The following is a 13,059-nucleotide window of genomic DNA, read 5'->3' on the forward strand; positions in this document are numbered from 1 at the left end:
TAGCAGACACCAGTTCAGGAAATGAAATAAAATAACAAATAGCCTTCAAGCACGTAATTCCAGGCTCTGCAAAACCAAGGTGGCAGGAAGACATTAAGCCTGGATAAAAATTGTAATATTAAGGTTTTGCGTGTTTTTTTGTTTGTTTTGCCAATTAAGACCTGTGTATTTACTTTATAAGAGAACTATCTGCTAAGTATTAATATGACATTTTATACAAGGAAACTTTCTTTGAGAAATCAAAGTTTGCAGCATTGTAACTATAAAATTAAATTGTTAAAACTCTGTGGCAATTGGACTTAAAGCAGCAACACTTACACTATTATTTTTTCAATAACGACATATAACAGTAAGTCTATAGCAGGGCAACCTGAGGAAAATAAAATGAAGAATCATATTCATTTCCAAAAGTGTCTGAATGCCCCGCTGATATCAATAAATCGGATTCTCTTTGTCCATAATATAACTGATCGTAGTTAGCCCACACTGTGACTGTGGGTTTCAATCCATGACTGACTTTAATTTGCTGGCCGATTAATTGGTTTGGGTGAAGTTAGGAAATAGTTATTTTCTACCTTTATTAAATCACAGACAAGGGACCCACTCTAGTGTAGTGAGCATCTGTAGCAATGGCCTGAACAAGGTCCATCTTCCTGAAAGGGAAAAAAAAATGTTTTTCTTGATCAAAGGTTTTTTTTGTTTTGTTTTGTTTTGTTTTGTTTTAAGCCTGACACTAGGCTAGCTGAGCTTACCTTTCAGCATTGATACTATAGTTTTCTTTTGTACACGCACAAGAGTGGTGAGAAGGTGTTAATCAGAATGAAATAGCTGAGGAACTTAAAATTTGAAATAGATTATAATTGCAAAATTGTTGAATCAATTTTTGGGGGAAGCAACTCAAATGTGTGCAGAATCGAAATAGAAAGACATTGTCAGTATCAGAACAGACCGATTTTGAAAGGTGGAGAATCCACAACATGTGACGAGATTCCTACCTGGGGAACAAAGTTAGGGCTCACAGGCCAGGCAGCCTGTATTGGTGACTGAGATTACTGAGTATAAATTCAGGAAGTCAAGCAATGATCTATATTTGTTCACTGGGCATGGAAAACAGAGCAGCCCTACCAGAAGAGTGGCGGGGCATGAGATTAATGTGCAGGGAGAGGCGGGAAGAACCTAGACTGCTGCTCACTGCTTCCCCATTGCTCTCTCCAGAGAATCCTACCGTAGCTCAAATGGGTTGAGTTTACTTTCATCTCAGCTAGTTGTTATGGAACCAGGTTAGAGGGCAAATGGCATAATGGTCAAAAGATACGTCTTGATGAGTGCCAGTTTTAAGGTACCGGCAATAAAGAGGAGTTTGAAAGAAACACTGTAATAAGTGATCGAAGAGGCAGAAGGAAAGGCACTCGGGTGTGGGGCGATGGAAGCTCTGGCGGCGCCCTTTCCCACCTCAATTTCCCCAGCGTCCCCATCTTATTTGCAATATAGAAATTGACTTTTCAGTTCATGGGGAATGATTATGAAATCCAGCTACAATGCGTGTCTCCTAGCAGCACTTTACAAACAAACTTCTGTCCATAAATCTCCTAATAGTGAAACTCTTCAGCTAGCACTATAGAAAAATGAAGGAAAGAGTGCTTTTGCTTTGAAAGAGAGCAAGTGGTAACACTGTCAAATCTTGTTAAAGAGAAGATCCTTGAAATCATCTCTTCGATTTAGCATCATGAAGGTGCTACACAGCAACTTTGCAAAGGAGAGAGGTAGAGAAGGTAATAATAGATAAGAAGAAATTTTAGGAAGAATAATTACTTTATTTAGAAGAGAGTAGAGCAAGTCTAACAAAGCTGGAGAGAAGCCAGTGAGGAGAAAAGTTAAGTGTACAAAGGGGAGTGAATATGTCACAGAGAAAGTACAGTTCTGAGATAGAATGGGATTCAACCGCTGTCGGAGTTTCATAACTATACCTGTTTTCCAGTTCAGAGTCGGAGATCAAAATCCCAGTTGGCTGTGTTTAAATTCATTCCTTTTTATCCTGTATAATTCCCATTTGGGAAAACTTTACTTGACATCTCAACTCTCAGTCACCCTTTCTAATATCACTTTTATTATGAACGCCCCTTTATATTTCCCCATGTTATGCTTGACATGAACTGTGAAATAGCTAACCTGATGAGTGTTTTTATTAAGAAGAATATTTTTAAATTATAGTTTTGTAGAAACTCAATGTTTGCTCATTACTTAAATGTTGCCACTTCTTAGTGTCCTATCTGTGAGGTCCTTTAATGTGAGAGACATGTTTTGAAGTATACCAAGGTCACTGAGGTTACAGCTGTGTCTACGTGCAGAGCAGATCCCTGGCTTAGCTTCATCAGAGATCTTAACATTGTCACTTCATTCTAGAGTTTACTTATACAATTTTGAGAGAGAACACAAGAGAAAAATCGTATGATATTTTAAACTACATGGGAATGAACTTATCACTATGGCACATGTTCCTGTCTCTTTTATCACCAGGATGTCACCAAATAAATTATTATTTTATTTGAAAAGAATAAAAAATGGGTTTCTCTATCAACCAGAATAAGATAATTTATGCTGCATTAACAAGAAATTCTCAAATCTTAATGACATAATGAAAATGTTTCTTGCTCAGTTGACATGTTCATTTCAGTTCAACTCAAGGTGCTGTTCCATATCTCTTCAATCCGTGACCTAGGCTTGACCTACCATGCCTCACCTTAAAAATGTCGCTTTGTCTTGAAAATTGCTAGACAGAGAGACAGGAAGGTCTGGAGAGTTTCTCATCAGCTGTTACGTGTTCTGTCCTCTTCACGATTCATTTGCTAAAATGATCTTGTGCACCCTCTTCCGCTCTGTTTTCCCACAATCCAGCCTCAAAGGACATAGGAAGTGCAATCCTGTCTTGTGTCTGGAAATGCAGAACTGGAAATATTTGGCAAAAAAAACATAATGATTCATTTAACAGATTGTTTTAACAATGTGAACACTGTTATTAAAAACACAAACTCAACCATTTTGAAAGATCTCATGTCCCAGATTGTAAACATATACATACATGCATATATTTTTATACTTACATATATCTTAAGCATGCATTATTAAGCTTTTTTCTATATTTTAGGACATAAAGATAATTTGATAGTTTGTTCTATAATGTTTCTTAATGTTTTCTATTCTTATAACTTCTATAAATTTCTCATATTTACTCTGTTTAAAAATATTAAACTATTAAACCTGATTATTTTTGAAGATATATAACTGAATTTATTTATAAATATTAAGCATTCTTAAGTGTGTGACATGATTTTCTGTGCCAATTTGTTGCTTGAACTAGAATGAGCGAATAGGTTGCGATATATTATATTAATATGCATCAGTTTCCTTCTCTTTTTTTCTCTTTATATTTGTCTATAGAGCTGGAGGTAAACTTGTGTCATGTTTAAATTTTTTGTTGTTGTCGTACAATTGTTAGATACAATTGTCTTCCTTTCTGTTTTACTTTATCCTGTGAGCCACAATATAAGCTTTCGAATATATTTAAAATATTTTTGAATAAAACATTGTATGAGATTTTTAAGGAGATGAGTAAGTTAAAATATCTGAGTAAGGAAACCGAGAATACAAAGCCCTCTCAATGTTAATCGAGACTTATCTGAATATTCAAATTATATGAGGTGATGACTTTCTAACACCTGAATATGTATGTGTACATGCACAGACATATATACACAAACACATACTTACATACACTTTAATTTCATGTTGAATGAATTATAATATTTAATGAATTGAATGATATAGGATAGTATAGTATGTACATCTTTTCTGTGGGTATTTAAGAGAACTCTGCAATATGTGAAACAATTATGCTAATATATGCACTAATATATTTAGAGTAATTAGATGCTGTAGAAAAGAAAGAAAACCTTCTGGTGTATGTTAATTCATTAGCTTTGTATTGATATATGATTAAAATCCCAGTTTCTTTTTTTTCTTTTAGCACTAATACATTATAATTGGTTTACATACATTTGAGGAAAGTTTTATAAAACAGAATTTGAAATATTTGTAGAAAGCTTTTGTGTAAAACTCGGGTAAGTCATTAAGCAGTTTATCCCAAGTTTGCATTTCGGTTAGTATCTTCAGGAGAGGTATTTGGTATATGACATAATTATACTTTATTTATAACTACTTACTTGGTTTATTGGCAAAACTATACTGAATTTTTTAAAATTAGCATTTATCCAAAACCTGCAATAGCAAAATCACATGATATCACTTATATGTGAGATATAAACCTAAAAGCAACAAATGAACAGGACAAACAGAGACTCATGGACATGGATAATAGACTAGTGGTTATCAGAGGAAAGAGGGGAGGTAAAAAAAAAGATGGGGTAAAATGGGTCGAATATGTGAAAAAAATTAAAAAATTAAAAAATTAATTTTTAAAAAAGATTCTTGTTCTGTTTCATGGTATATTAGTGAAAGGTTCTAAGGTAAGACATATCTAGAATTTAGCCCCATGTTCTCCAAATACTAGCTACTTGACAGGAAATTACTTAATAATTTTAAAGGATAGTTTCTATATTTGGAGAAGAGGGATAACAGAGCTGTTGGGAAGACCCAGTGTGATGAGCGAGATAATATATGTAAGCACAATGTCTTGTCTCTAGTAGACTAACATAATTAGCTCTCATAAGAGCAAAATGACAAAAAGGATGATACAAAATACTTACTACAAATTCCTGAAAATATCTAGAATTGTATACAATTTATATTTGCATACGTATTGATCACCCTGAAACTCTGGAGTATAGAAGGTACTTTTTGAATTAACTGTAAGATAAATTTATATTTAATATATTTAGCATTCTCTTGTACTTCTCTGTGTTGTTATTCTCAGTAAATATGTAACAATTGATTGCTATCAGTGGCGCACATACCAGAGTGGCTCCTGTGATTTAGTCAAAATAACAACTAAATCAATAATGCTCTGCAAATGGCTTAGTATCTCCACTTTCTTTTCTGAAAACTCAAGCAAATAATAGATGCTGCATTAGGCAGGGTTTATCGTAGTTACAAATGGCAGAACCCAACTCAAAGCAGCTTAAACAAAGTGGTCTAGTAAAGACTTGGAGTAGCTGACTGAATCAAAAGGAAAAACTGTTAGAACTAGGGGGTATTTACCACTCCAAAGGAAAGACACCAGAGACACAAGACCATTTAAACTCTTTCCACTCATTCATCTCATCGTTGCTTCTTGCTCTTTTGCTGTATCTGGTTTCCTCCAAAGCAAGAGAGGACACAGGGTTACATCACTGACCCCGAGTAAGGTCATAATTGAGATTTTTCCTAATCAGGTGAGAATAACATGCTCAGAGAATGATTCAACCCGATTTGAGTTACATGCCCACTGCTGGGCCAAATGTTCGGTTTATAAAGTGTTTATAATGGCACCTCGGTCCAGCCAGTATGACCCATGCAAGTTATAGATCTTACTACATCTACCAAACCCCAAAGAAACTCCATACGATGAGACATGCGATCTGGTTTCCCCAGCAGCTGCTGCTCCAAGGGTTAGGTAACTGAGAAGTATCGTGTGTAGGATTTGACTTGGACTCACCACCACCAACACCAGCAACACCAGCGGTGGGAGGGAGTTGTGGGAAACTTTGCCTCATGAAGAATAGAAACGAGCAGGAGGAAATCTGAAAATCAGAAGATAGACCGTTTTCCTTCCCTTTCTGTCTCCTAATGACTGCTCCTAGTTTTTTCTTTCTTTTTTTTTTTTTAAACCCTGTCTAGAGCTGTCCCTCATAGATAACACGTCACCTTGTTTGCTTCCATCCTCCCCTGACACCGTAAAGTTTGCCTTCACTCTCATCTCCCTGACTGAACACTTCTCAATGAAGAATTAACTTTTATTCTTTGACACAGACCCTGTTTTCTAGGGACTCCAAGCTAAGACAGATAAACACTATAATATTTACTTATTTTTATTGCTTTTAATGCAAGCTCTATGAGATCAGAGCAGGTTGTTCGTGTTTTTATTATTACTATTATTTGTTTGATTTTTCATTATTGTATCTCCAATGTTAAAATTTCTTGACACATGTTAGCTCCCCAAAATAATTATTAAAGTCAAAATTAACAGACTTTATTTAGGTTACATGACCTCAAGAGGGCTACTGCAAAAAGAAATACAAAAGAAGACTGCTTAGTATAACAATGAAAGGTAGGAAACAAGTCCCAAATAATCCTTCAATTCAGCAAGAGTGGAAAAATAAGATCGATTCTATGTTGAACCTTAGCCATTTACTGAGCACCTACTTAAGCCATGTAATGCAAGTTGCTGAAAGTATAGTGATAGCAAGACAGAATTTTTGTCTTCAGAAACATATAGTCCAGTGTAAGAATGCACAACTTTATAGCTGCTTTAAGATTTCCTAGGAAAAAATAAATAGAATTACTTCATTTTTCATGAGCAAAACGAAAAACAAACTTCGTTATTTATATAGGTGGTTTCCATCCGACCGATGCCCCATTTTGAAGAGAGAGCTGGTCACCAGGGACGGACAGTCCACTCCAAAATAAACCACTTTGCTTACAACGCTCAGTGTGGTGAAATGTTGCAGCCGACTAAGGTGGTGTAGAAACACAATTTAGCAGCTTTCTTCTCTGTTCTAGTATTTATTTCTTCCTTTCCATCTGGCAACAAGGGAAAATAAACAAAGGCAGCAGCATCTGTTGCTCCTGCTGCTTTGAATTAAGCTGACTTAGTTTAATCAGATGCCCCCCAAACCCTCAAATCTATTGCTGTACCTTTCCAGGTATTACTCTTACTCTCTTGTTGGTTGAGTTTACTGGATTTTTTTTTAAAAGACGTGAAACAGAGAGATCGCAATTAAAGTCAACAATGTTTAATAGCTTTTGCTTTAGTTATGTACATGCATATAAGCATAAGGTTTTAAAATACAAATTTTCATATTTCTGACTGTACATAAAGCATAAATCATAAGCCTATGATATTAAAGGCAGGAAATGTTTTAAAGATAGGCTTTTGAAGCTTTAGTGATGGTTGTGGGGTGTTTCTCCTCGATAAGGAGATGGAATGTATGAGAGATTACTAAATGATTTTGAGTTTAGGAAATGCACTGGTTTTTGTGCAGGTCTTGATATGCTTGAGCACACAAATACATCTCATAAATCTGTCGAAGTTCCCTGGAACTCAAGGGTAACACATTTCTTCCTGAAGTGCTGTGCTGATCAGCAAAACACACACACACACACACACCACCCACCCACCCACCCACACCCACACCCACCCTTAAAAAGCAGCTCCAACATAAAGATGTATAATTTCTAATATATCAATCCAAAGAAGTAAGAGTACGAAAGTGGTTTTTTTCTCATAAGATTGTCTCTGGGTACTTGAAATCCGTTCACATGATTGCAACACAGCCCTATAGCTATGAAACATTTAGAAAGTTTGCCCTCCCTTTTGAAGTACTTAATTAGAAGTGAATTTGATAAGAAAGGTGTTATGCAATTAAACTTGCTGACCATATTAACATTTAAATGAGAACAAGCAATATCAAGATATTCAGAATAAAGAGTTTAAGAGAATATTCTAGCAAGGCTTTGACAAAGAAAGCACATTTAGAATCATTCTTATAAAGTTCACGTGCTAATTATCGGTTTTGCTCATAAAAATATAGTTAGTAAACATTCCCCCCCAAAAAAATGTTCTATATCTTAACCCTCAGTTCAAAGAACTTCAAATTCAAACAGTATGTTTTGATCGTTAATAAATATGAAGTTTACCAAGTTAAAGGTTAAAACATATTACTGTTATAACTACCATTTTCAGTAAACAGGTTTTTTTTTTTTTTACCCAACATTCTGTTACTTGCTACTGTTTTTTATAGCAAGGAACAGTTGTGTTTTGCTTAAACAACAGTTGTGAAGTGTCTTGTGCTGATTCTTGGTAAAAATGGAAATATCAACATTGTTTACTCAGGATTTTCAAGCCATAAATCAGTCAAAGGTACATTCGGGTTCTGTAGTCTACCTATTAAGTATGAATAAGCTTTTTCCTATTAGTGTGACATTTTACTTGACATTGTCAAATAACAAAGACAATAATACCCATTTAAAAGTAAAACACAATGAAATGTTCATCGTTTTTTTGTCAAATATGGAACAAATGATCCTTTTAAGGATAAAGCACTTTGCTACTCTCCGAATTATTCATTGAAGAGCGCATTCGCCACAAGTCATTAAAGCAATTTTTGTTAAGAGTGATTTCTTTTGTGTACTAGTGATTTTTTTAGACTTTTTTTTTTATTAAAAATGTGAAGTATTTTATTCTTCAAACTGAAAATTACATGGTTAAAATCAAAATCACTGAATATTTTTAAAAATTAACTAACCTTCAAAATTCTTTCCTTGGTTCTGAATTTCTTCCTTTTTCGCAGACTCATGCAAACGAAAAGAGCTAAAATTTGCTGAGCGCCTACTGTGTGAAGGACATTTCACGTACACCGTCCCACGTAATCCTTCTAAGACGATGTTATCTCCTTATATTTAGTAAGTGAGGAAATTGAGTGAGAGAAGTAAAGGAACTTGCAAACACCACATGACCTATTTCTCCCCTTAGTATGGGTGTAGGGAGCAGAGCCTGTGTATTATAGTTCTTTGTCTTGCCAGGAACAAGCACTAGTTCTGCCACTTAGAATGAGGGGCCTGGTAGTGGCTGCAAACTCAGGGTCACAGAGGCTTGCGGTTGAAGAGCGCTTCCTTACCGTGTGGTTTTTGTTGCCAGATAACCACTCTCAACAGCCATGAAATGGGGATGGAGTGTCCATCATCTGGAGTGGTTGTACAGTGAGCTTGTTGGGCGTATGTCTGTCACAAATTAAACATGCCACAAGTAGCATTTATTATTCTTATGTACTTCATATTTATTAGTTTCAATCTACTGAGGAAGATAAGAAAACACCTCTGATGTCCATATGTTTGAACAAATAATAAAAAAAAAAATCTTGAATATATCTTAAAAGACTCATTTCCTAAACTCTAGGTTAGTGAAGCTTTGTGCCAGAGTTGATTATTGCAGAATTTTATGAAACTGGAAGGAAAGCTTCAAAAGTGGCCTATTTTTCTCAGTTTGAGGCTATTCATTTCCACTTTGAGTACAGGTTTAGGTAGGATAAGAAAAATACAACAGATGAACACATCCTTTTATCATTCTTTTATCCTTATGATTGTAACACATTCTTTCATCCTTATTATTGCATATCATGAACAAAAATTTTCCTGATTTCTTCTAATAGAAATATTTTAAATAGTTTGAGTTTAAATAATTTACCAGAAATAAAGGTAAATCTGACAAAAATTCAGTTGTCTTCCTATACAAATAAAGATACATTTATAAGGAATCAATTCTGGTATGCTTTTGGATTCAAGAGTTAATTAGTAGACTTACTTTTTAGACTAAAAATCATATTTTAGTTTAATTACCTACTGAATTTACTGGTTAATTACATTTGCTCTGTGCTTCATTAATTTCTTGAAACTAAATTAAAGTTTTAGTGTCTTTTGTGAACTTAAAATCTTATAGTTTTCCCTTTATTGAAAAGTAAATATATCATCTTTTGGAAAATGATGAATATTCAAAAATTTATTTTAGATAAAATTATAAATTCTACTTAATATTTCTTTATACATTAGAAAGATATATAAACTACATGTGTAGAGCTGTAAGACAGAAATGTGAATAATAATTTAATAAATGTTAATGCATGCATAAAAGATAATGGTAAGAATCCTAGATGTGACTGTGAAGAAGATGAAAAAAATATATTTTGAGCAGAATTTCTTTTATAAATTCTCATTTGGAATCTTCCTGCTCTCCACTTCATTTGAAAGATGGAGTGGTAAGTACACAAAATGATTATTGGAAATTGTATTTGAATGAATGTAACTTTTATATCACAAATAATGTATATTAGCCCCAATATCTTCTATATCCACAGTAATGTGCAAGGATAATTGTTGTGACAGTTGGGAACTCTGAGGCAATGTAAGTGTCATGTTTAAGGCTATTTTCGTTTCTGTTCAAACTTTTAAAAGTTGCTTATAACTTACATGGAAAAAAAATCCCAGAATATTTAATTCACATCTACATTTTATTTCACAAACCACTCTGAATGAATAAACAGGACCACAATATAGTCTGAATAGGTTTCTGTATTTCCTTTTGGTAAGAAGAATGGGATAATCTCCATAAAATGGGCTAATCAAATTCCTATGGAGCCACATCAAGGCTCACTTTGCATTCTTCTTAAAATATAGATGGCTCAAGTAGCTTTGAGATAATTCCTAGATTTAGTCTATTTTTCTGTACTCTGAGGAGCAGGGAAAGTGACAGAGTTAGAAAGACCAAATAATAATTAAGTGCAGAATAGTAGAAAAGCCATTTTAATTGAGAAGAGATAGGAATAATATTTTTTAGAATATTTTGATTTTCTAATTTTAAAATGTATACTGTACAAAATATCAAACACATAAAAGAGTGTGAGAGCTCCCAAGATCCATCACGGGGATGAAACAATTATCCAGATTTTGCCACTTTATTCCTGCCTCATCCATTGCCTCATTCATAATTGAATAATTGGCTTCAGTTATTTGTTCTAGTTTCTTGTTTTATCATGGTGTCATTTAGCTTTTCTTCCTGCATTTCCTGTAGAGAGGGTAGCTCTAAAGACTTGAGTAGATAGTTTCAACTTTACCTAACAATATTTGCTGGTAATGCTGACTATTTCATGTTAAATTACACCGGGCAGCATATATTATTTTATTGTCCCACTTTTAGTGATGCTAAGACTGAACAGTAGGTTAGACTATTACATTCTCAACCCTCTTTGTAAAGTTTTCCATCGATCTTTAACTAACGGTTTTATTCATTAATGAACTTTGCCTGAAACAGTTAATTTTCATTTATTAGTTGAAATATTTCTTTCTATAGAGAATAACTTTTCGTATTTAAGTTTGTCTATTTGCTTATTCTGTGCAAACTATATAATGTAGGATAAATGCTGATTTCTTTGTTTCCTCCCCACCTCATCCCTTTTGTGGATATTATTTTGAACTTAAGGCTTTTTGTATCTTAATATTTGTCAATCTACCATAGTTATTATTATATCCAATGGTCAAATTATTTCGTATCTGGCTACAAGAAGCATGTTTTTGTGGGCTCTTGAGTCACTTTTATTTTTATTTTACTTATTATTTCCCTAGCTTTATTGAGGTAGAGTTGACATTTAGCAAAGCAAACATATCTAAAGTGTACAATCAAGTAAGTTCATTCAACACATGCATACATTCTGAAAAGCATCATCACAATCAAGAGAGTGAACACCATCATCCCTTCTAAAAGTGCCCTTTTCCTCATCTAATCTCTCTCTCCAGGGTCTTGCTACCAGCCCACCATATACACACCCAATCCTCTTTGTCTTGCAATTACTAATCTATTTTCTGTCTCTACAGTTTTGCTTTTTAAAGAACTTCATGTACCTGGAATCATATAGTACGTAGTCATTTGTGTTTGATTTCTACTTAATGTGATGATTTTGAAATTGATCCATGTCATGCTTGTTTCATATTGCTGAGTAGTATTCTCTAGGAAGAATATGTCACTTCTTTTTTTTTTAATCTGTTTGCCAAAAGATCTTTGGAATAGATTCTCACAAGTGAGACTGATGACTCAACTGGTAATGTAAAGGTAATTTTATATCACCCATTTAGGTTTTCTTCAGTTTATGGCTACTATAAATAAAGTTGCTAAGAACATATATGTTCATTTTTTTGGACACATTTTTATTTGTTTTGAGTAAATATCTAGATGTAGAATTGCTAGGTTATATAGGGTGAATGTTTTACTTTTTCAGAAACTGCCAAATTGCTTCCCAAAGTAATTATACAATTTTACATTTCTGCCATTAGTATAGGAGAATTACAGTTCCTCAACATTCTTAAACACTTGATATAGTCAATTGTTTTAATTTTAGACATTCTAATAGATATTTACTACGTCATTGTGGTTTTAATTTGCATGTGTTTAATGATCAATGCTTTTGAGCATTTTTCATGTGCTTATTTGCTATTTGTATATCTTCTTCAATGAAGTGTCTGTTCAAATATTTGGCTCATTTTTTATTGTCTTTCTGGGTTTCTCATCGTGTTTTGATAATTCTTTAAATTTTGTATACAAGACCTTTGTCAGATATATACATTACACAGATTTTCTCTCGATACATTGGTAGTCTTTTCATTCTCTTAAAGGACATTCTTTTAAGAACGGATATTTATTTCATTTTGAAAAATTCTAATTTATTAATTTGTTCTCTTATGGGTCATGCTATTGGTACTATACCTAAAAAAATTTCCTAATTCAGGATGAAAATTTTTTCTTCCACATTTTATTCTAGAAGTTTAAAAATTTTAAGTTTTATACTGTTTATTATCCATTTTGAATTAATGTCTTATATATGGTGCAAATCATGTATTGAAGATTTTTTTGCATATGGATATCTACTTTCTAGTATCATTTCTTAAAAAGACTCCCTTTCTCTACCAATTTACCTTTATATCTTTGTTGAAAACAAATGTGTGGTTCTATTTTGTTCCATTTATCTACTTGTCTGTCTTTACACCTATAGCACAATTTATTGATTATCGTAGTTTTATTGTAAGTCTTGAAATAAAGCAGTGTTAGTTTTCCAACTTTATTCCCATTTTTCAATATTGTTTTGGCCATTCTAGGTCCTACGTATGTATATATGTGAATATATATATGTATATTTATTATATATTAGAATTGATTAGTAAGTTTTTACTTTTAAAAGAGCTTGCCGAGATCTTGGTTGGAATTGCATCAAATCTACAGATCCATTTGGGTTGAACTGACATTTTAATGAGTCTTTTTCCCATGAATGTGATATGTTTTGTCAGTTATTTAGAACTTCTTTA

This window comes from Rousettus aegyptiacus, unplaced genomic scaffold (genome assembly GCF_014176215.1).
Source record: "Rousettus aegyptiacus isolate mRouAeg1 unplaced genomic scaffold, mRouAeg1.p scaffold_m13_p_11, whole genome shotgun sequence".
In the NCBI taxonomy this organism is placed as follows: domain Eukaryota; kingdom Metazoa; phylum Chordata; class Mammalia; order Chiroptera; family Pteropodidae; genus Rousettus; species Rousettus aegyptiacus.